Source organism: Eublepharis macularius, chromosome 7 (assembly GCF_028583425.1).
Source record: "Eublepharis macularius isolate TG4126 chromosome 7, MPM_Emac_v1.0, whole genome shotgun sequence".
NCBI classification, from domain to species: domain Eukaryota; kingdom Metazoa; phylum Chordata; class Lepidosauria; order Squamata; family Eublepharidae; genus Eublepharis; species Eublepharis macularius.
Window position 1 is genome coordinate 53,536,980 of NC_072796.1, and position 25,482 is coordinate 53,562,461.

Consider the following 25,482-nt stretch of genomic DNA (forward strand, 5'->3'; position numbering starts at 1 on the left):
TTCTTTGGGGCTTTGTTCCTGTTTTATGGTTGTATGTATTAGTGTGTTTATTAAAAATTTATAATTTTAAAAAGGTATTGCAGTTTATATAAACAATTTACAAATAAATGTTACAGAAGAACTAAGAGACTCTGATAGAAGATATATGATTGTGAAAACCAGGTTCCTGGAAGGCAAGATTTACACACTAGCAACAGTATATGCACCAAACAATAGAAGAGAACTTTTTTATGAAAATGTTTTCCAATCCATTTTCAATTTTCAAGAAGATACTGATCTTCAGAGACATGAATGGGGTAATGGATCTAAAAAAAAAAGTGAAAAAAACCCTAAGAAGGCAAACTTCCCCAAAGTGTGTTTAATTATACCGAAATGTTACAATTGGAAGGTGCTTGTAGGATCAAAAATCTGAATACTGGAGACTATACTTTCTTTTCTGACAGAGACCAAACACATTCAAGGATTGATATGTGCTGGATATAAAAAACCTGAGTTATTTATATTGTTTGTTATATTCTGTTTACTCTTTCCCTTTTTCTTTTGATGTAACTATAGTTGTGCTATTGTTTTTATTTTCTTTGTTCTGTTCTGCTTATATTTATAAAAATAAATTTTATATCAAAAAAGAATTTATACACTGCCTTAAAATACCTATGACTATTGCCCACACTAATTAGTTTAATCCTTAACCCTGGCAGGCTCTATCCATTTTCAATGTATCAGCAGTCAGATTGCAAGGCCTCTGTTGGACATAAGTGCAATATAATTGCTTGGCTACAATTTACATTTGGGGAATGTTAGATTACTCCACTTCTAACGCTGTCCCATTCCTCAGATTTCAGAGGGGGAGAAATCAGAGAGTTAGAAAGATAGACAGGTCAGAGCATCTGTTTACTGTTTATTACTTTACTTCCCTTTGATGTGTAGATTACTACTCTCAGGACTAGAGATGGGCACGAACAGCAATACGAACAAAAAAAAAGCCACGAACAGCCCAATCTGCTGTTTGCGAACAAGCTGTTCGTGAGGCCCCATTGTAAACGAACAGGTGGTTGTTGCAAGCCTCATTCGTTGCATTCATCAGCCATTTGTCAACCTAGACAGTCTGGCACCTGCAATCAATTCCCTTGGCAGTGTAGGCAGGGATTGTCTGAACTCTGTCTGAACTTCTGCTGTTGCCCTGGAAACCGCAATCTAAGCCCAATTTAGCTTGATAGGCAGGTCTTACAAGTGTGAAGCTCCAAATTTGTTACAAGGGAGCAAAGACCAGGGGGGAGGGGGGGCTCCCAGCTCTGGCTTTCTTTGCAGACAGTGGAGAGTTAGAGACAGCTGCTGTTGGCATTTTGATAGAGAGACAGGGTGAGTGCATTGGAGATTGAATTTTCTTTGTGTGTGGTGGGAGAGGGATCTACCCCTTAAGGTTCCAGGGCTGCTGTCAGGCTCTGGGGCCAAGCTATTATTTATTATTGGTACCTTATTGGTACCTTTCCTGGTGCCTGCTCAGGTCAGGTTTCTAGGAGTGGTGAGGTAGGCATCTTGACCAAAGTTGGATGATGGCTGGAGGAGAGCCTGCTGGCCCCCATGAACAGCCAACCACAAACATGCTTGTGAACAGGGTCATGTTTGTGGTTGTTTGTGAGTACCTGTTTGTGGATGGCAACGAACAATGAACATCATGTTTGGGGTTTTCTTTTCTGTTCGTGCCCATCTCTACTCAGGACTTCCTCCTAAGGAACAGATCAGTTGATAGGAATCTATCTTTTCACTTTCCAATCAAAGTATGGAATTTCTATAATAAAGAATAGTTTTTTCATGGTAATGTGTGTGTGTGAGGGGGCTGCTTCAGCCACTTCTAAGCTCCTCTTTCAATTTCCATTCCATGTTTGAATGGAGAGGTGGTATTGCAGAAAAGGACAATTCCTAAAAATGAGAGCTGTCTCTCTGAAGCAATGAGAAACTGAATCTGCATGAACAAGATTGGAGGAGCGGGGGGATGCAGATCAGAGGCCTTTTTAAAATTTCCTTTTGCCCTGTGTGCAGCCTGGAGAGAACATTGACAAGGAATGTGCACTCTGTACATGTTCATGCTCTGCATTTTTCTGGTACCCACAATGGTGTGGTACAGTTTCAGAGAGGTGACCAATTAGCTAATGCTTAGAGAAGAAACTGGAAAAAAAACAGTTGAGTAGCACTTTCAAAGCTGCAGCAATGTATAGCTGTAGGATTTGGGGATTCTTTTGATTAAAGTTGTATTTCAGCTGTCTGAAGATTTTTGAAGCCAAATGTGTTTTGCAAGTTGAACCTAAAGAGCAGAAATTAATAATCCACAGGAATGCAGTCATTCCCTATAAACTTAATTACATGATTTTGTTAATCATGTGTTCTGAATGTTTTTTAAGGTGGAGTTTTTAAGCAGTGTGTTAAGAAAGCAAGGTACATAAAATCCGAGGTAGTATAACTGAGTATTCTTTGAAGTCATGACTAGCCTCAAAATTGCCTCAAAATGTGCTTGCACTCACTTATAGGATATGAGTTTGAAGTGAGAAGATGGAGTTTGCTACTACTTTGCACTCTGTACATTGCTCAGAAATCGAATGCACGGCAACTGTTTTGTATTCTGCCCTGGTTCAGACTTCAACCATGCATTTACCAAATGAAGGCATTTGCAATGCCATAATTTAGTAAATTTCAGTACTAAGTCACCCTTATGAATAAGGCAGAATCAAGACTCCTGTAAATGAATGTCCAGGAAAACTTTAAAAATGTTCCTCTACAGGATTATCTGTGTTGCCTTTCTTAGCGTCAAATTTGTGACCATTAGTTTGTCCTATACACATGGTATGCATAGTTACAGATCTTAAAATGACTATCCTAAAAGTGAATTTCAAAAACAGGGCACAGCAAGAGATCGCTGAGATACCACTATAACCACTGGCCAACTCCCACATTTTCCTAGGTTTGGCCCAGCCCAGGGGCATTGTTAGGGGGGTCCCCATGGGTGCCCAGGTCCCCCGAAAATTTGTGGGGAGCCACTCCCTAAATCTCCCATGGCCCTGCCTCCATAGATGGTGACAATGGAAGCCCCTCCCTGTGATGTCATAGGCTCCTCCCTGTGACATCACATGCATAGCAATGCCTCTGAATAAAATGGTCTTCTTACATTCTAGAGCCAATACAAGTTCTTTTTATTCAAACAAGCATCTTGTGGCCAAGGATGTGTAAGAGAGGTCACTAGTGGGTGGCTTTATTATACTAAAGATGATTAAGTGCCTTGCTTCCAAGTTTTAAATCATTAATCACTCAGAAACTTTAGAGATAAAGCTGACTAAAAGTGCAAATAAGTGAATAAAAGAAAATAAAGTTTTCGGGAAAAAACTGAATTAGGAACAGATGGGTCTGTTTAAAATAAATCATTTATTACAAGAAATTTCTTCTGCAGGTGCTATCATCAGCTGTGATCACTAACTAGACTGAAATTGCTGAAAATCTGTGCCTTCTCCAGGTATAGGTTTTACAGGTAAAAATTTAGTTCTTTGTAAATTGCTTCTTTCCTCCATTTCTAAAGCTAATACATCCTGGGGCAAATTGTTTCTGACTGGAAGATGGGCAAGTGGGAGAGGCTCCTTAACTTCCTCCTACCCTTGTAATTTGCCAGTTCCAAAGAACATTTTCCAAGATGTTTTGACTCTTGCAGGGAGGGAACACAGAGGATCACTATGCAAGATCTTCCTACTGTACTCAGGCAGGTTTGGTTTTAAAAGGTGGATAAAGAATCATGGAACTTCACGTAACATAAAATTTAACCCTCAATTGTTTGAAGTGTTCAAAAAAATTACTCACTTGGTCAATAGTTTTGTTGGCTATTCTATAAGGATATACCCAGTTGCAACATTCTTTTTTGTACTGATGCTTGCACTATTCCAGAAGACATGTCTTTTTACTCCAAATTAACGTAGAATTCCACTAAAATAATGGATCACTCGGGAATGGGCTAGATTGTTGCTTTGGAGTATGGAAATTAAAAACCACCTGTCTCTTAGAAGGGCAAATAAAAATTGCACTTGAGAGATTCTTGGTCCTAAACCCAGTTAAACACTTGAACTTGTGACATCAGTGGAAAATGTTTCTAAACTGCACTATAAAAGGTACCACATATGTTAGTACTAGAATCCTAGTGCTAGTATGAAGGGACTTAAGTTTCATGATTTCCCATGTAGGGTGGTAGATGAAACTTCTGACACTGGTGTACTTGTGGTGTGCGATAACCTGTTCACAGCTATTTTGGTGGATGGGGGGAAATGAGTTCTCTTGCACAGCATCCTAAAGATAAATGACCCCTGTGATGAACAGGAGGCTGTCTGGGTCCTGAAAGGTAGAACAGCATCTCAGCTGTTTGATCACTGAGCCTATGGGAGTGCTGCTCCAGCATCCACTCACCTTTCAGAGAGGAGATTGGATTATTGGAGGGAAATGCAGCAGCAGTTAGTTGGTGTCTGCCTCAGCAACAGAGAAGATATATCAAAGGTAGCTCTGCATGGCAGTGTGGCAGTTTATCTCTGTCTCTAGGAGAGGATTGAGTACCCAGTCATGAGTAGACATGGGCACGAATGGAAAAAAAATCCTGAACACCGTTTGTCGTTCGTTGCCATCCACGAACAACAAACAATGAACATGGATGAGCATGAACTGTTCCCAAACATGTTCATTGTCCATTGTTCGTGGGAACAGAACCACCCACAATCCCCCCTTAGCCCCCCTCCTCTCAAACCCACTTACCTTGCCCTTTAAAGATCCCTTTAAACTATCAGCTGCCACTTGCCAGCTGATAGTTTAAAGGGCTCTGTCCTGGTAAAAACAGCAGTCTGCTGGCAACTAGTTTGAGGGGTTACAAACTGACCTTTCCAATGTTCAATACCCACCAAATTTGCAGGGGACATAGTGCTTACTGTCCTCTGAAGACCCCCCAGGTTTCAGAGAGATTACACCCCGGGAAAGGCATGATCCACAGGTCTCCCCCTTGGCTGTCATTTTCTCTTCACAGTGGCAAAAACAGCAGTTTCTGCTGGTAGCTACTTTGAGGGGTTACCAACTGATCTTCCCAGTGTTCAATACCCACCAGATTTGCAGGAGACATAGTCCTCACTGTCCTCTGAAGACCCCCCAAGTTTATGAGAGCTTGCACCCCGGGAAAGGCATGATCCATGGGTCTCCCCGTTGGCTGTCATTTTCTCTTCACAGTGGAAAAATGGGACTCTCTGCTGGAAGTACTTTGAAGTGTTAAAGCCAGAAGGAAAGCCAGAAGGAGTTCAGACAGAGTTCAGTCCCTGCCTCCAGTTGCCAAGGGGATTGATTGCAGCTGCCAGACTGTCTGGCTTGACAAACGCCTGCCAAAGGCAATGAACGAGGCTTGCAACGACCACCTGTTCGTTTAGGATGGGGCCTCACAAACAGCTTGTTCACAAACAGCAGATTGGGCTGTTTGTGTTTTTTTTCTGTTCGTAATGCTGTTCGTGCCCATGTCTAGTCATGAGGCCTGTCTTTGGTGATGAGCAGACCTGGTACCATTTAGTCTGACTCTTGGGAACAGGCAGGCTGGTCTTGGTGGAATCCTTTGTTTGAGAGGATCCAATCTGGGGGTTAGGCAGTGAAAGCTTATTTGTAACTATGAGTATTAAAAGGAATTTAAATCGCAACCTGAAGCCATAACTAGCTTAAGTTTAAGTGCCTCAGCCAGGTTTGTCCTGTGACTTGTGGAGACCTGGGCTGCTGTTCAGTTCTTTAAAGAACATCTGTACATAAATAAAACTTTGTTGTTTTGTTAAACCTCCTGCTTCAAAGATTTCTGTACTCTTCAGGTGCAATACAAAAATTACTTCACAACAGCAACCCCAATGTCTTTACACTCATTACCATAAGAACATCAAGCAACTGAGGGGAAGGTTTTCATTTCAAAACAAATCTAGTTCTGGAAATTATAGAAGGCTGTGTGGGTTTTCTCTGTTGGAAGAAAAGGCATGTCACGGCCCCATTCTCCCTTGGGCCATTCCATGGGCCAAACTCCCCTATAAATCTACTGTAACCATGTGATAATGGACTAGAAAGTTTTGCTCTGTACTCCCTTGACTTGCTCTGTGCATAATACTCCTTGATCTATTACAGTATGATCCTCTGCTTGCTTCCAATTGATTTCAATCAAAACATTTCATCACTGCACTTGTGAACTTAGCCAACACTAGGTTTAAGGTTCCTATTCAACCAGCATTATTTGCCAGATCTCATCTTGCCCTGAATTCTCCAATTCTAAATGCCACAGGGCTCTCCTGTTTAGTAGATCTCGGGGGGGGGGGGGGGGTGTTGCCATATGCCTATTTGCCATCCTGTTCTTCTTTCATATAAAAGGGGGAGATGACAGCCATGTCTAGAAAGGGGTCTCAGCTACTGTGGATAAATCAATCCATCACACATTTTTAAAAAAAATCCTGCCATGAAACTTAATCACTAAAGGTCATGTCGGGGAGCGAGGAACAGATTAAATTAGCATAGTATTAGATATGGAAAATGATTTCTGTCAAAATCATCTTTACCACAATTATAATATGTTAATTACGTATTTCATTAAGGAAGTTGATTATGGTTCACAGATGAAATCATGCAGACGAAGACACCTGGAAGGAAGCACTAGAGCCTGAAGTTAGAGAGAGGGAGGGAGAGAGAGACTCTCTTGAGTGTGCGTGCACACACATATACAGGTGCTTTAGCAGTTTTAGGTTCTGGAAGAAAGCTTCCACTAGCATTCTTAAAGGAATACCCAAATATCAGAATACTATGGAAATAAAAGTACATTTGCCTAGAAGCCAAGATGTATGTGAAAGTAGCAGATACCATGCAGAATCAAGGCTACCACTCAATTCTTACAGAGCAGCAGTCAAGATTACTCAAAGTACATCATTTATTTATTTATTTATTTAATTAATTAAAATATGTATATCCCACCTTTACTTATGACTTAAAGTGGCTTACAAATCACAAGTAAAAACATCATAATTTAAAACATAAAAATAAAACTCCGGATAACCACCTTCCTCCCGCCAAAGGATTCTCGGATCTATACCTCAGTAAAAGCCCAAGAAAATAAAATGGCCTTGTAGCTCCTCATGAAGATTCTAGTGGTAGCTCTCCCCTCACCTCCTCAGGAAACCAGTTTCACAACAAAGTGGGAGCTACAATAGAAAACTACAGGCTTTGGCTAGTGCCAGGTAGGCTATGTTCAGTGGGGAAACAACCTATTGGGGGCAGCCCGAGGACAGAAGATGGTAAAGAAATATATGAGATGTGATGGTTCTTTAGATCAAGGATGAGCAGGAGGGATGACTAAGGCCGTTTTCACACTGCTTACTGGCCATGGAACATTGCACCGAGCTCCCGGAATGAGTGCCTTCCTGGCACAATTTTGCGCGAGAAGTTCTTGCATGAAATCATGCCTGGAAGACGCTGCCGTTCCAGGAGCTTGGCGCGATGTTCCATAGCCAGTAAGCAGTGTGAAAATGGCCTGAATCTCCATCTTATCTGCATTTCCACCAAATAATGTTAAAGCAGTTTTTCTTCCTGTGGGGTTCCTTGACGAAAGTAAACAAAACTGTGAGGGGAAACCCTCTCTGAACTAATTGTTTTAAGTGGGAAAGCATGGGCCAGGGATGTGTCAGTTCTGCCCTCCTTCCTGCCAATCCCTCTCACTTTAAAAGAAATTGGCAGGGCCTAGATTGAGTCCTGCCATGGTCATGTCTGGATCCACCTTAACTGTATACAGCATTAGTTTTCTCCATTATCTCTCAGATTATGAGCTCAAAACACAATACCTTGATTGAAGCTGCCACATCCTCTTCAAATACCTCCTCATAGATTCTAATCATGAGTTTACATTCAAGAAACTTTTGAGATTTCCTGACTTGTGAGTCTGAGTTGTGCCAGTTTCCCTTCCAATAAGAGGGGGAAACCCAGAAAGTTTCATGTAAAAGAAACAATATGATAGTTATACATATTGCAGATTCCGATAAATGTATCACAGGTAATGCCCTAAAAATTGTGCAACATTAATGCCAATGAACAGTACAAAGTATTATCAACTGTTTCAAGGTCTTTAAATTCTCTCATGAGTGCTTATGAACATGGTAAATTATGCACAGCCAGTAGTTAAAAAGTTGTCTAAGCTGAAATATGTATTTAGCAAACTCACTTCAGTCATATTGTGTTGTATATTTGTTATGTGCTCTCAAGTCACTTCCACCTATGGCAGCCCTATGGATTCACAACCTCCAAAATGTCCTATCATTAACAGCTCTGTTTATGCATTGCAAACTGAAGGCCATGGCTTGCCTTATTGAGTCAACCTCATGTTGGGTCTTCCTCTTTTCCTAGAATTATCTTTTCAAGTCTTTTCATGATGTGTCCAAGGTATGATAGCCCCAGTTTTGTCATTTTATCTTCTAGGGAGAGTCATATGGTAATTAGACTATAATAGAGAACTAAAGCCACAATTAACTTCTGAGGCCGTCAGAGGGAAAAACTAAAGCTGCTGGATCTCCCTCTATAATACTAGATGCAAGTCAGACTGAGGACTCCCAGAGAACAACTGTCACCGATTAGACAGTAAGAGGAAGAGGAAAAAGTTGTCATCTTGGTAACCTTCTCCTGAAAGGAGTTAATTTTGCTCATCACCACATTTCCTGATGGAGAAATAACTTCCTAGCAGAACACTGAAAGTTCTGGTCAGCTGTGAGCTGGTGTCGGTAATTTCTCATATTATGATGGATATGTAAATCAACTTGAGGGCCACATAGACTATAGAGGCAGAATAAAGGTCTCTTAACTAATAAACCCTAAAGTGAGTCACAACCAAATATACAGGACCCCACACATTTTTTAAAAAATTTACAATTTTATTTTATTCTTCAAAATACTTTTATAATATAAACAAACTTTTAACTACAACTAACAATTTTAACATTAAACAATAAATAATAAATAATACAAGTAGACAAACATAGTAAATATTTTGATATTACATTTTACAAGGTTATCAGCGTATGCCAGTTAGTGACTTCAATAAGATATTAGTGCTTTGTAGTAATCCATGTTTGGAATTGATAGGTTCATTGATTCATGTCAATAAGGAATTCAAGGACAGGTAACCATTGATTTAAAAAAATATCATTATATCTTGCTGTTTCTGTGTAATATGATTAACTAGCGTTTCCATTGTAAATTATTCCCACAAGTGGTTGTAGCATGCTGCAATTGATGGTGGATTGTTAGATTTCTAGTTAGAGGCTATAACAGACTTGGTTATAGATAGCAGTATTAAAACGAGTTTTTTCCTGATCTTTGGGATTGATGGGTCCTTCCAATAATTCAGTAGCACTGTTTCTGGTGTCATTGATATCTCGTATCCCTTAATAAGTTTTATTGCCTTTTTTGTTGATTTCCAAAAGTTTTGTATACACCTACAGTCCCACCAGCAGTGCTTAATATAGGAACCATACATGATGGATGTGATCTGTGGATTTATTATGCCAGCTGTCACAAGGAGCAAGAAGCTTTCCACTTATACAAAAGGTTCTTCCACCGGCAGAAGAGCCTTTTAGAAGCTTCCTTGTACTAGATGAAAGTACCATCACACTAGCAGGCTAACAGTGCAATCCTAAAGAGAAATTCACTCTTCTAAACTCATTAAAGTCAACAGGCTTAGGAAGACGTAACTTTAGGATTTTACTGGAAGTCTTCTACATGTATATCCAAAGCTGTCAGAGAGAACCTGCCACATACCTATCTGCAGCTTTGGATCAAAATAAACATGTAATAGGGGGCTCCATCCATTGCAAGAGAGTGTACTTCCAACTATACATGCTTTGGACTGTGGTCTAAAGACAGCGATATAAACTTTAGGGCTATGATATCCCACTGCTACCACTACCACCTGTGAAGAAATGGTCTCCAAACCACCATTTCTGCCCACATGGGAGCTTGGAAATTCACAGCCATCCTAGATCTCCTTGATAAGCATGACAATGTACTTAACATGAATTCAGACATCAGACTACTAGCATTCGAAACTGGAAATAAACAAATGCACACATGGACTAGATACACAGCAGACTGAGCAACAATCCGAATAAAAAGTGATATAACCACAGTCCTCTGACCTTAACTCTTATGTACCCTAAATGATGGCAAAATTGGGACAGGCTATTTATTCTTCAAGTTGTAAGCATCTGAAAATGTTCTATTACTTGGCTCTCATGATGTGGGGATTCTCCCCTTTGTTTAGCAACAGATAGTCATGGCTGCCATTGCAATTGAGCTCAGGGGTGAGATGGCTCCCAGTAAGAAGGCATGATGGTTTCTTCCTCTTGCTCAGAAGTTTTTCTCTCCTATGGGCACCTGCATATCTGTGGTATTTTGCCACATGGGCATTAAAGCTGGTGATGGAGCAAAAGGAAAAGAAAGAGCCATTGTATAGTGTAAGGGATAAGGGGAAGGATCTCAGCAATTATAACTAGGATCCATACTGGAATACCAAATGTAAAGGATATTTCTGTCCAAACAAAAATTGCCTAATGGAAGGAAAGCCTACATATCTTACTACAATGTTTAGTAATAATGTTTTGTATTAACTGGCAACAGTTCACAATGTCTATTTATAGAGCAGCATTTTGCATGGTTTGTTGATCTTACAATCAGTTCCTTCTGCATGGTTTTGAGCACTCTCCTCCATTTTCTTGCTATGTCAATCATCTGTGGACTGTAAGAGTGGTATCCCATTTGTGGAACATAGGAGTGGTTTGGAGTGATATCCCCTCATGCACATTTCAGTGTGGGATCTGGCACATAGTGCTCTTTTCAGTCATCAGCTAAAAACCACAGATAAGACTACAGACTAATACAGTAAGAACTTGTTTGCAGGGCACACTAAGCGCTGCAATGCACATAACCATGTGCACATATGTATACTGAACTACATATGCAGGCAAAACATGGAAGTGAAAAGGAAAATATACTAAAAGCTGCAACTGCATGGCAATACAAGTTTCAGTGTGGTAAGTTGCACATATAGATGCACATATCACATGAGTCCTGCTCACACCACCTCAAAATGTATCATGATGAGTACTGGGCCTTAGTCAAATATAATTAATTCATTCTAGTATTTCTTATTGAGTAAGAATGTGTCAATGTATGTGTGCCCTTTTTCTGATAGATTTTGCCACAAAGAACAATCACTGTGGGAATTAAAGCACAATTCTCAAGAAAGACTTGGTCATCATGAGAGAGATCATCATGTCTCATCCACCTGTCCTTTTGCTTTCCAGCAGTAATTACTTCAGTAATTAATCTCTGTCATTTAACTGTATTACATTTTGAAAAGAGAAAAATGGAAGAAAGACCTGTTTCTGACTAATTTACATCACAGTTTAAAAATCCTAGAACAGGGCAAATCAAATGTCAAATTTAGCCCTCTTGTAGATTTCTAAAATAGTCTCACACTGACAAACCACATGAGCAGAATGAAAGTTAGTTTAAATAATCTCAATAATTTTGCCTTAATCTAGAAGGGTTTCTTTCTTTCTTTCTTTCTTTCTTTCTTTCTTTCTTTCTTTCTTTCTTTCTTTCTTTCTTTCTTTCTTTCTTTCTTTCTTTCTTTCTTTCTTTCTTTCTTTCTTTCTTTCTTTCGCTACAGTTTTCAGTACTACACAATGTATGGGCATTGCCTGGCATTAGTCATTGCATTTGGTGGCACACAGAATTCCTTCCCAATCAAACTGGTGATCAGAAGCTGACAACACTAACACTGATGTTGGCTCTGGATATTTGCACATTGTTCCATCCTTTATCTCCAGCAAAAATCTATGTTAAACAAGTTCCGTTGTCCATGAGCTAGTATCATATGATATCAATGAGTTAGTCTCATGTGATGATCCAGGTTTGGACTGAATTGAATGAAATTCCTTTGCATACAGCTCAACTCACATAAGCCATACCAATGCAGAGTTATGTAGAACAGCATTAGAAAAATCATTCATCTCCAATTACTGTATGACATTGCTTCAGTAAGTATGCATGGTTCCATTTAATGTGAACAGGAACTTTGCCAGTACTTTGCTCAACTTATTCACAACTCATCACTGTGGATAACAAAAAGCCATCCCAGAGGTATTAGTAGACACATCCTCTCAGCAAAAGATGGTTACAGCTTTGAGGGTTCACTTGGTAACGTGAATATTATCTTGTGTATAATGAAGGGGAACAAGGGTTTCTTGCAAGAAAAAGAACACCAAGCATAAGAATGGATGAGCTGCCAGAGGCACTGTTCTGGAAGTAATCCAAACTCCAAACCAGTTACAGACATAAGGTGACCACATCATCAATTCCTAGGTTAGATACCGATAAGCATGCTGATTTCAGGGTTTTCCCACTGACTGAGGGATAATAGTGGAACCTAAGCCACATCCCCAGTCTAAAAGTATAGCTGCACTGTCACCATCTGTATGAGTTCATGTGCTTTAGAATACAAGGAAAGTGCCAAATTCTCCTCCTACCCTTCCAAACCACTTTATCCTGTTCAGTACCAGCCAGCTTGACAGTGGCTATAAATCCAAAGAACTCGCTGTTCAACACAAAAGATATTGTACATCAATGTGGCTCATTCTTCCTTTCACACAACCATTTCCCTTGCACTGCATCACAAACCACTCTGAAATTCTGCCATGTGAGGATATTGCATACATGGAAGAGTTATGGACACTTCTTAAGAATGGAGGAAGTAAGACAGTAATTGTTATTTACTTGGGAAAATAGAGATTTGGATCCAAATATCTTTTTTCCTCTATGGAAGGCATTTCCAGCAGTGGAACAGAATGTTCCCTTCCCAAGCAGCAGCGTGCTGAACTCCTCTTGCTCCTGGGAGCCAGGTAACTCTCAGGAACTGCATGAGTATATGAGGAAGGTCCACGGTTGGAGGTAGGAAGGCAAACCACCCCTTGGGCTGGCAGAAAATGACTTTCAGTTTCAACCCATAGCTATATAAGAATATGAAATATTAACAGGTTCAGCTGTGGCAATGTTTAACATAGGCAGTATCATGCAGTTGTAAAAGGATAAGAAGAAACTAAACCCAAGATGGTTACGGTAAAATCTCCTCCCCCGGTTTGCTGTTTCCCAATTTTCTTCTGTAGACACCCTCAAAGATCACTGGAATTCTAAAATATAACATAAAAGGCATAAGACTGGTATACAAGCAGGGTTTTGTTTCTGGGAAAAGAGGTGACGGAACTCTCAAGAGGGAAATGAGGAAGAAACACACGGAATTCTTTGAAATAATATCATTTTCATGTACTATTGCTGAGTATTTTCAAGAGGTGCCGGAACTCTGTTCCAGCGCATTCCCACTGAAAAAAAGCCCTGTATACAAGACTGCTATCCTAACAACTTTCCTAGGAGTAAGTCCCATTGAGCAATATGGGACATATTCCTAAGAAGATTTGCTTAGCATTGTTCTTTCATTCATGATACTTATACTGAATTTCATGTGTGATGAAACAGACAGACCAAAAGCAAAGTAAGTGACTGGCTATATGATAAAGTGCCGAAATTAAATGATAAAATATTATAGGATAAATGCTACTGAGTATTATATATAATGTGTGTGCAAAGTGCCATCAAGTCACAACTGACATGGTAACCCCTGCAAGGGGCTTTCAAGGCAAGGGAGAAGCAGAGGTGGCTTGCCATTGCCTTCCTCGGCAGAGTCTTCTTTGTTGGTCTCCCATTTAAGTACTGACCCTGCTTAGCTTCCGAGATCTGATGAGATCGGGCTATACCATGCTGCCTTCCCTCCCATTGTATATAATAATGTTGCTCATATATTTTAAGCTTTTGATTTAGGAAATGAATTTGGGGAGTTGCAGATAAAACCAGGTTTTGTGCCATCTGAGATTTCTGTTTTCGACACACTGCATCTAGATCAGATTACAGAGGTTCTGTGTTAATTCTGGGAAGGCCAAGGTGACTGAATGATAGTGGAGATAGATTGAAACCCCCTGCTTTCTGATGAAAGCAGACTTATGCTCTGCATATGTACATGGAATTGGCTGACTAAGTGAATATATATTAGACAGTAGTACATAAAAGCTATGAAGTTTTCATTAACCAGAACTGACTGATACTTGAATGCCAGGTTCCTCCCACTATCATTCCCACCCCCCCCCCACCCCCAATCCACCATGGCTGCCTCCTCCTCCCAGTGCTAGCTTGTTATCTTTTCACACTGGACTTTTCACACTGGGGTCTGTCTCGCTCCCTCTTCTCCCCAAATCAAAGATCAAAGGCTGCATTTGTAAAGCAAATAGTTGGAGAGCTACAGCGGGTTTGATGAAAACCCACTCCAGGCCTCTTGGGAGATATTACCTTCCTCATTATTCCACTGATTGGCCTTATTTCATCCAAGGATTACTGCACATTCTCCTGACGGCTGATGAGCAGCTTCATGAATATACAAAATAATCCGACGGCACTGGGCCAGCACTGATTATTATTGTGGAACTCGGAGGAGCTGCTTCAAATGAGCTGCTGGAGACTGTGGAACTCTTCCTCCCCATTTTCCATCTGATTTTTACCACAAGGATCCTTATTAGGCTATTTTTCACGTGTCTGTAAGAGAAGCACAAAGAAAAGGGTGGGGGAAGAGAAAGAGAGAGAGATTGCATCTAGTTAAAAATGATCAGGGAATTCTGGGTACCAGATGTTTTTTGCTTAATATTGCAAAATGGCTTTTATTAGATTACACTAAGCACTTACTAACTACAGTTAAACTGCTTTGCAGAGAAACCTGATGGGAATGCTGCCCTAAATAGCTTTTTTTCTAATATACATTTTTGCTTCTTTGCACATACACAGGTCTGTTGCACAAGTGTGAGCTGAACACTCTGGTGGGAGGGAACGTTATGAGGGCAGACTCTGCTAATGCTAAAGAGCTGGAATAAGCTACACACTGCATCCTCTTTGGCCAGAACGGCTGGCCAGGGTGTTAATGAAATGGCAATGGGCAAGAAACAAAGGAGTCCATTTTCCATTTCTGTCTAACAAAAACAATTTGGCATAAAGGATGTATGATGATGGATTCATAACCCAGATTTGAAGATAACATCCATGAATGGATTCTGACTGATGGTGATAGATCAGTTTATTGATGGGGTACTATCATTTACTTATTGCTATATCAAGTAGCCAATGTCTGGTCCCCATGTGGACAGGCATAGGTATGATTTAGAGTCCTGGAAACCCAGAAGAGCCACCAGGTTGCAAAAAAAAATTGGTCAAAGAGACTTGCAATTCCCACCTCCACCTCCACTCCACACCATACTGACAGCAACATCTGCACATGCACCAGCATTGCAAAAGAAAAAGAAAAAGGTTGGCATCATTTGTGGTTGCCATAGCAACCTCCCAAAAATTGTAAATATAGGTGGCCATGGGCAAAGGAAGAGAGGCCAGCAGACCCTATCCAGTGGTGGCAGGGAAAAGGATAGTCTGTGGGGAGAGGGAGGGAGGAAGAGCTCAGCATGATGAAAAGAGGCTGTAGATGTTGAGGCAGAAAGAGAGGTGTTGGTTCTCTCCTTATTACAACCCCCGTTTCAAATGGCTTTTGTCCATACAGTTCCCATGATCCCCAACAGAGTTTTTTGGGGTGGTCAAAGGGTACCCCCTTTCTCTATCGTTTATCTGTAGGAAAGCTGGTTGGATCCAACCAATACTTACCACTATTGCACTACATGGTTCTCTCAACCTCCATTTCATCATCACAATAGTCCTGTGAAGCAGTAGAAGGCCAAGGTTAACCAATGAACTTTATGGCTGCATGAAGATTTGAATTTAGGTCTCTCTTGTCCTAGACCAACATCCTCACTGCTACACCACACTGGCTTTCTATGGGTTGTATTACTGGACCCAGTCTAGAATATCATGAACAGAGACACAGAAGGCAAAGGTAAGACAAAATTTTCTGAGGGTGCAGGGAAGCAAAACAGCCAGGGAAGGTGGATTGAGGACTATAAAGCTCTCATCTTCAAGAACGGGGAAAGGAAGATATGACCCATAAGCTTGATGTCCATACTTGGAAATGTTTTAGAACAAGTCATCAGTCAATCAGTCCTTGAGCATTTAGAAAAGACAACTGTGATAGTAATAGTTTCTTAGTAGAGTTTCTTAGTAGAGATAGCCTCTTAGTACAGCCAACATGATTTCCTCAAGAACAAGGCATGTCAGACTAACCTTATATCCTTCTTTGAAAGAGTTGCTACTTTGTTGGATCGGAGAATGCTGTGGATATAGTTTATCTTGATTTCAATAAGGCTTTTGATAAGGTTTCACATGATATTCTGGTTGACAAGTTGGTAAAATATGGTTTGGATCCTACTACTGTAAGGTGGATTTGTAAATGTGTGACAGATTATACCCAAAGCATGTTTGTAAATGGTTCCTCATCCTCTTGAACAAGTGGAGTGGCTCAGGGATCTGTCCTGGGCCCTGTATTGTTCAACATCTTTATAAATGACTTAGATGAAGGCTCATTAAATTTGCCAATGACACTAAATTGGGAGGGGTTGTAAACACAGTAGAAGACAAGCAAGATTCAAGGTGATCTTGACAGACTGGAAAACTAAGCCAAAACTAACAAAATGAATTTCAACAGAGATAAATGTAAAGTTTTGCATTTATGTAGGAAAAATCATATGCATAATTATAGAATGGGGGAGACTTGTTTCAGCAGTAGTACATGTGAAAAGTATCTAGGGGTTGTAGTAGATCATACACTGAACATGAGTCAGTAGTGTGATGCAGTAGCTAAAAAGGTAAATAAGGTTTTGGGCTGCATCAACTGAAGTACAGTGTCCAGATCACGTGAAGTGATGGTATCACTGCAATTCTCCGGTTAAACCTCATTTTGATTTCTGTGTTCAGTTTTGGGCATCACAGTTTAAGAAGGATGTTGACATGCTGAAATGTGTCCATAGGAAGGCTACAAAGACAATGAGAGAATTGGAGACCAAGTCCTATGAGAAAAGGTTGAAGGAGCTGGGTATGTTTAGTCTGGAGAGGAAATAACTGAGAGGTAATATGATGGCCTTATTCAATTATTTGAAGGGCTGTCACATAGAGGATGGAGTGGCATTGTTTTCTGTTGCCCAAGAGGGTCAGACAAGAACCAATGGGTTAAAATGAAATCAAAAGAGTTTTCAGCTAAAGATGAAGAAGAACATCCTGATAGAGTGATTTCTCAGAACAGTGTTCCTCAAGAGGTAGTGGGCTCTCCTTCTTTGGAGGCTTTAAAGCAGAGGCTAGATGGCCATATGACAGCAATGCTGATTCTGTGATGCAATTTAGACAGATCAGGAGGGTGGGAAGGGAAGAGCTGGTGGCTGGCTCTCATGGCCCTTTCTTACATGACCAGGGTAATGCCAATCGACACTTTGAGTTCAGGAAGGAATTTTCCTCCAGGCATAAAAGGAGCTTTCACTAGCTCCTGAATTCTAACTTACCAGAGGCGTCAATGGCGGGACGGGGGGGGGGGTATCAGCTCCCTGAATGCTCTAAAGCTGACAAATGAAGATTGGAGAAGGGAGGAAGATCATTCAACTTTGAACAGCAAGAACTAACTGTTCATGAGGAAGCACGGCATGTGTGAAACAGATGGGGCCAAGCAGTCTGTACAGCGTTTTGGAGCAAAATAAAAAAAAATGTGTGAATTTTTGTGCAAGAGAAGTGCATATACATGGAAGAGGATTGCACCAACCTATAAATTGGAAGGATGGGCAATTTTGCACCTACGGATTCATTGGTGAAGTACCCTGCCTCGTGGATTTCACAGTTTTGTATTCTATTGGATCACAAATGAACTCAGTCTTTATTTATCTCCTCTTGGAAGAATGAACTGTTGACTGTATTGACTCGATGTACTTCTTATGAATAGTTGACTTTGATGGATTGATTGTGTATAACTGTTTGTATATGTTTGCTTATTGACTATTAAGAATATTCTGTGAATTTTGGATATTTACTTGGATATCAAGCTTTGATTGTATGGTTTGAGAACCATTCTGGGAGCTTTGTAGTCTAAAGCCTGAAACATGCCTGGGAGAGAGGGGAAAGCAGCTATTTAATTCTTTCCTGGCTTTTAAAGCCAGGAGGAATGTGCAGTAACATTACAATATTACTATGTTACAAAGTTACATTACAACGCATTCTTGCCTTTGAAAAAAAAGTGTGTGCATTGTCAGGTTCTGTCTTGGGCGTTGCCCTGTGAGGTGCCGGCCCGCCTGACCTTGAGATGGGGATGCTGTCAGAGAATATGCAGGTTCCCGCTCTGTGGATGGAGGGGGGGGGTCTACATCACCCTCACTCTCTCTCATTCCCCTTGCAGGCCTGCTCTACCTGACAGAGTTCTGGCTGCCTTCCCTCCCTCCTCACTTTCTGCAGCCCCCAGACTCCTGTCCCTTCCGTCCTCTTCCTCCTCTCAGCTTCTCAGCTTCCCTCTCCCCCTCTCCCCCTCCTCAACTCCACCTCCTCCTATACAACAACCCACCACACCCTGTGAGTGGATTCTCCTTATATCCTTTCCCCTATTCCCAGCTCCACCTGCCAGCCATGCCCTCCCCTGCACTCTAGCCACAGCCTTCAATGTCTCAGGCAGCTACACCTGGGTTTTCACTTCTGGCTGCCTTGATCAACCACAGCTATGCTTTCCTGGCTGGCTGCCAAGCTTTCCCTGCTGAGTGCCTCAGGTCGCCACACCTGGGATGGCTTTGTTCCCAGCTTTTCCTGGTCCTAGCTAATCCCCTCTAGCTTGTCTGGAGGCTGGGGTGTGGTCCTGAGCTGTCTTTGCTACTACTTTTCCTCCCCTGCCAGTAAGGTTGCTGGCTGGCTTGCTGGCTGACTGCCCTTGCTTTCTGAGCCTTCTCCCTTGGAGCTGTTCCCTCCCTAGTGGTCCTCACTCTCCTGGCCTGATCCTTGGGCCTTTCCCCAGAGGGTGGGGCTAGCTGTCTTCCACCTGCCCCGCCTGACTCTCTAGAGCTTGGGTGCTGCTCTACCCTCCTGAGACTGGGGCATCTCTCTTTCTCTTTCTGTTGTCGGCCTGGTCTGGTCCTGGGTGTCCATTGGTGTGTCTTGGTAGCTGTCCCCCCCAGCTGCCTCCCATCCCCTTATTCTGGCAAGTCTGGGGGCTGGGCCCCAGACTCCAGACATGCATACCCCAAAGAAGGAAGGAGGAAATAAGCCATTTAACCCTTTCCTGACTTTTAAAGCCAGCAGGGAATAAGCAAATTCCTACAAACATGGGAAGCAGAACAGATACTGGAATGCTTTAAAGTCCCAGTACAAAAAGGACCTCAGCTGAGGGGAGGGAGGATGCCCCTCCTCTCAGCTGAAAAAAACAGTCAGCATATGAAAACAGCAACACTTTTCTTGCTGTTCAAGAAAGTGTTGCTGCTTTCAAATGCTGGCAGCTTTTCCCAGGTGATGGGGGATTCCCCTCCCATCAGCTGAAAAGCAGCCAGTGTTTGAAAGGAGGAAACCAGAAGCACACACCCCTATTCTGCAGACCTTCTGCTGCCCCAGAAGTGACATTTTCACGAACCAAACAAACTGGTTGGTGAACCAGGGCAAGTTCGTGAAAGTTTGTGGTCCAAGAAACATGATGAACCACATATTGCATGGTTTGGATTTTTCCCGATTTTTGCCCATCTCTTTTAACAAGTCCATGTGGTATGGGCACATGCATGTCTGTATGTGTGATTTGGGACCCATGGTTCAGATAAAGGAAAGGCCCGGTCTTCAAGGGCTCCTTTTAAAAAGTCCTTATGAATAAGCCAGCGCTGCATTTTAAACAAGATTTTTGCACTGAGCTTAGCCCAGCACAGTAATTTTATGAATCTACATTTCATGACTGAAGTGATAAGGATGAAACATTTTAAAATAACCAAAAGGTAGATACACCAGAAAAGTCTGATGAAACATTAAATGAATGTAGTGTAACACATTATCTTTGCTTCTGCACATCCTAAAAGCGCAATGAACTAAAACATTGCATTAAGCCAAGAATAAAGCTAAAAATTAAATTGGCTCAGAAAGATCCAATGTAGTGGTTTATGCAGTAGGAACACAGTCAATTTGGTCATTTAATATCATTCTTTCTATGTCTGATGTGCACACTTAGGAGGAAAAAACCCTGCTCATGCAAGAAAGTGAAAAGAAAAGGATTGGACTTTGCAGACCTCTATTCATTTGATGCTTTAAAAAAGTCCATACCATTTTCCGTGATTTTTACATAGCGTATAATTATTTCCACTGACCATCATTTAGGTGCTACAAATTCCCTAACACATGAAATATAATCAGGCCCATTGGAGATAGAACCAAGACCTAATAAAGAAGACATATTCAGAAATACAGCCCTGCTCCTCCAAATCAATAAATAAAGACAAGTATTTCATACACTAATGCATATATCTATGGCTATTATAAATTAGTTGCTTGCCAGAAAATACACTTCTTAGCACAAGTGCCATTATTTCAAGTTGTCTGTTTAATGCACACTTAGTATATTTTCCTCATGCAAAGCTGCACTGCATAATTAGACAACATCCATTCTTAAAAAGTAAAGTAGATGTCAAAAATGAAATACATAAAGCACGACATTTTACAAATTTGCATCTCCAAAAGTTATGTGCGGTTTTCTGATAGAAAAAAATTGCAACAAGATCACTATATTATAATGGTCCCGGTTTCATCTTAGCTTGCTTCATCTGCTAGGCTGGCAGTAATGTAAGTTATAATGCACTCATTCTCATTCAACTTCAGCGGATGGGTATTTTCTAGAGTAGTTCTATTAAGTGGACGACTGGATAGGTGTCTTAATAAGTTTGCTGAATTATGGCCGTTAAAGCTCAGTTAGATAAATCGCTTGATGACTAGTTGTTTTCATGGTAGGCATTTACTGTCTCCTAGGGACAGCCTGAATGTTTCTGTTTATGTCCAGAGTGTCAGCCGAAGTTCCATGAAACCTATTGGTCAAACATTGCAGGGAATTGCAGCCTTTCCTGTTCTGGGGCTCCCCTTCTGTCTAGCCAGCTCTATCAAACTGTCTTCTTTCCATTTTACAAAATGAGCAGGGTACAAGGCAGCCAGAACCCAAAAGTTAAAAGTATGAAAATCTGTTTTCTTCAAGTCTCACACATAACAGGAAGGATTAGACCAATTTCTTAAAGCTGTATGATTCCATTCAAATGTTCCCATTTTGATTTCATTTCTCCCTTGTGAGTAATGAACCTGTTAGTCTTAATTTTTGCAAAAGTTTCTCTTACGTTGCCAAATTTTCATGTTAAAATTAATTCATCTTTCCATGTTATTTTTACATCAATTGGATATAAATTGGATATAATGTATAAATGCAATAAAATGATGTACAAGAAGAATATGACAGCAACAAAACTGTGGTGAATCAACAATGGCAACATACAGAAGGAAAAAGAAACAAGAATTGACATACCAGCCCCTTCCTATTTTGCAGTCTCAAATCAGACAAAGTTTGTAATATAAGCCAATAGTTTCTAATAGAGGTTTGGAGGATAGATTCTAGGTCACTTTTCTAAGAGGTTTAAATATATGGCTAAGTTTTTCCTCACCTTCCAAGGGCTCATAAATGCTGACAAGGGGTAAGGGCTAAATATAAGTGGGGTTCATAGGTAGAGATGGGCACGAACAACAATACGAACAAAAAAAAGCCACCAACACCCCAATCTGTTGTTCACAAAAAGCCGTTTGTGACGCCCCATTCTAGACAAACAGGTGGTCATTGCAAGCCTCGTTCTTTGCTGTTTGTCAAGCCAGACAGTCTGGCACCTGCAATCAATTCCCTTGGCAACTTAGGCAGGGATTGTCTGGACTCTGTCTGAACTCCTGCTGTTGCCCTGGAAATCCCTAGCTAATCCCAACTTAGCTTGATAGGCAGGTCTTCCTTTCAAGTGTGGAGCTCCAAATTTGTTACAAAGGAGCAAAGACCAGGGGGCAGGGGGGCTCCTAGCTCTGGCTTAATTTGCAGATAGTGGAGAGGGAGAAAGTTGCTGTTGGCGTTTTTGATTTTCTTAGTGTGTGGTGGGATAAGGATCTACCCCTTCAAGTTCCAGAGCCGCTGCCAGGCTCTGGGGCCAAGCTATTATTTATTATTGGTACGTTTCCTGGTGCCTGCTCAGGTCAGGTTTCGGGGAATGGTGCAGCAGGGCTCTTGACTTGGATGATGGCTGGAGGAGAGCCTGCTGGCCCCCACAAACAGCCATCCACGAACATATTTGTGAACAGGGCCATATTCATGGTTGTTCGTGAGTCCCTGTTCGTGGATGGCAATGAACAGCAAACATCATGTTCGGGTTCTTTTTGTTTGTGCCCATCTCTATTCATAGGTAAGAAACATTGAGGAATTAATGGAGAAGGTGTGACAGAAGTGAAGATGTGACAGACTGTACAGGTAGATCTTAAGAATCCATGAGTGGTGACTTGTCTGGAGCACCAAAGCTTTCTGAAAGGGCATTTTCCTTTCTTATACCCTCTTCTAATTCTTTGGGTTATGTCTCTCTACTATTTTACTGGGAGCTACCTTGTATTTCTCAGCAGATTTCATGAATGCAAAGGGTTTGTAGGCTGCACAAGCTGGGACAGCATGACAGAAGCTTTTGTGCTTGTGCCCGTTAATCACAAGGTGCCACTGAGGTGTATAAACTGGCCAGCCCCGCCAGCAGCCAACACATCAGTCAGACAAAGAGAAATGAGTTAGCAGCAGGCAGAAGCAGATTGCAGAGCTGTGTCCCAATGGTGTCAGGGGCAAGTCCTGAGCCACCCTCATCAATTAGTTCAAATCAAATCAGACACAGTGCCATTCAGTTTAGCAGAGTCTTGCCTCGTTACCTTTCTTGTCTTTGCCTTTGTGCACACACATTATTTCACACATCCCGACATTAAATCAGTCCATAATTTCTTTTTTTGGTATTGCATTCTCATCAAATAATGTGAATGCATGCTTCATGGAAATCTATGGGGTTAAATTCCATGTTATGTTGGCAATCCTGTAAAGTATAGACACAATTGACATTTTTATCTATATGGAAAGGAAAACTCTATATGAGTTATTTCACAGTTGACAATAAAGGTGGATCTTCTATGCTATAGACATATACTGACTTCCTTGTCCCCATGAGACTATAGTTCTGCAATGGGACTAGAAAACATTAGCAGAATTCCTAGGCTCTCATGTAGCCTACAGTGTTCATGATTCTTTAGAAGGAGATGGCACATAAAGCAATAGAATTCAATATAAATGTATAGTGTGTATATGCCCTAAATGTCATGATTATACTAGTTGGATCCTACCCTTATTCTATCACTCCACCAAGCAAAGTTTATTTATTTGTTTGTTTATATTCCACCTTTCCTTTTGTCTCAAGTTTGGAGCCATCCATTGAAGGAAGAGCAGCTTAATTTGGAAGAAGTTTCCTCAGGCTGGAGGAAGGCTTCCTGGACAATGGTTGAATCCATCCCACTCTCTGTGGAGCTTAGTTATGGTAATCCAGGCCACAATTTAGGATTCAAATTATATTTTCTAGCCATTCTCCCAAATTTCCTAATCAGCACAGTTTTCTTTCCAGCAATACATGATAGATCCATCATTTTAGACTACAAAATGCCAGGAGTTGTGTGACTATACAAAGCTAAAGTAGCTAAGCAAAGAAGCAAATGATTATTATAACATGCAGAATTTCCAGACTAGGAAACTGCAGTTAGTAATAAAGTTCCAGAAGTATCCACCATATAGTTGGAACCCAACACCTGTAAATGTTTTTGATGTACCGAGACAGGATCTTCAAGCCAGAATATATATATATATTAAACATTACAAAAGGAGTCCACACAAGAAGTTATGTTCCAATAAATAAACATTTTAAAATGTGCACATTCATAGACTTCCGGAAATAGGATACAGATATTTGGTAGATTCATCATACATGATAACTGCTGTTATTATTTGGCACTTCAACATTTAAAACTGATGCCATAGATCAGATATCAAGGGTCATTTTCTCATCACAGCAGCCAATTGTTATTTTACAATTAGTAGTGAAACAATAAGACATTTGCTATCATACTCACTTAAGATTGATATGTGTCTGCCTATGCAGAGCATTCTCACTTAGGGGATCTATTAGGATATAACCTTTGAAGCAGATACAACAGATGCATAAGGTTGCCAAGCAGTGCCTGGCAACTGTCCAGGAGGGTTAGGAGGGACTAGATTCCTATGACTAGCCCAGATGTAACAAAGAGGAGCTCATTGTGGGAATCTCTTTGTTGCTTTCAGAAGTGCATGAAGCTGTATTTCCCCCCTCCCATTGCCACTTAAGTCACAGCAGGCAACAGCACTTGGGGGCAGGGAATCCAACACCCCCAGTGGGAGCTTGGCAGACCTACCTGCAGGAATTACATCTCTATAGTCAGATAACAACAAAAAAAATCCAGGCTGATCACATTTTGTGCATTAACCTTGGAATGGTAACCAGCCCAAATTAGAATCGAAATACGAGTCAAATTTCGTGACGAATTGGGCTGATTCACATATCGTGAAAACGCGTTTCATGGGGCCGCATTTTTCACAAAATGTGTGACTTTTGAGGCTGATTCATTTGATTCGTGAATGCTTCGTGATGCCCGACAGGCTGGCACCGATCCATTGATTCCCTAGGCAACATAGGCCTGGAATGTCTGCAGACCTTTTGTTGCCGTGGAACCCCAATCTTAGCCCACATAACCTTGATAGGCAGCTCTCCCTGCCAACCTGAGAGCTGAGCAATGTGGGTCTGCACAAGTTTACCTGGGAACTGTAGTCGGAAGAGTCAGAGACTCCTTCCTATCTCTGTTTCCCTCCTCCATTTTTGAGAACAGGATGGTGGAGTAGCAGCGGCAGCCCCAGCAGCTCCTTCTGCCATGGCTTGCTACTTGCCAGCTTCAGGAACCCTTACCTCCTATCCTCCTGCTGCTCTGACATGCCTTCCACCCACCACCAAGCTCCCCGGAGCAGATCCTGAGCGGATCTGCTCTGCTTGGCCTTTCCTTCAAGAACTTGGAGGTGGAGGGGAGGGCATGTCCGAGCAGCAGGAGGACTGGAAGGAAAAATCAGCAAAGAGAACCTGAAGAGAGGAAAACCCAAGCAGATCTGCTCCGCTTGACTTTTCTTCCAGCAGTAGCAGAAAGCAGGAGGACAGGAGGGAAAAGTCAGCAAAGAGAGCCTGAAGAGAGCTACTTGGAGGGTGGCTGGAGGAGAGCCTGCTGAAGTCTCCCTGTGAGTTTGGCATCTCTGGGTATGAAGGGGGGCATTGTAGGGCCTCAGGA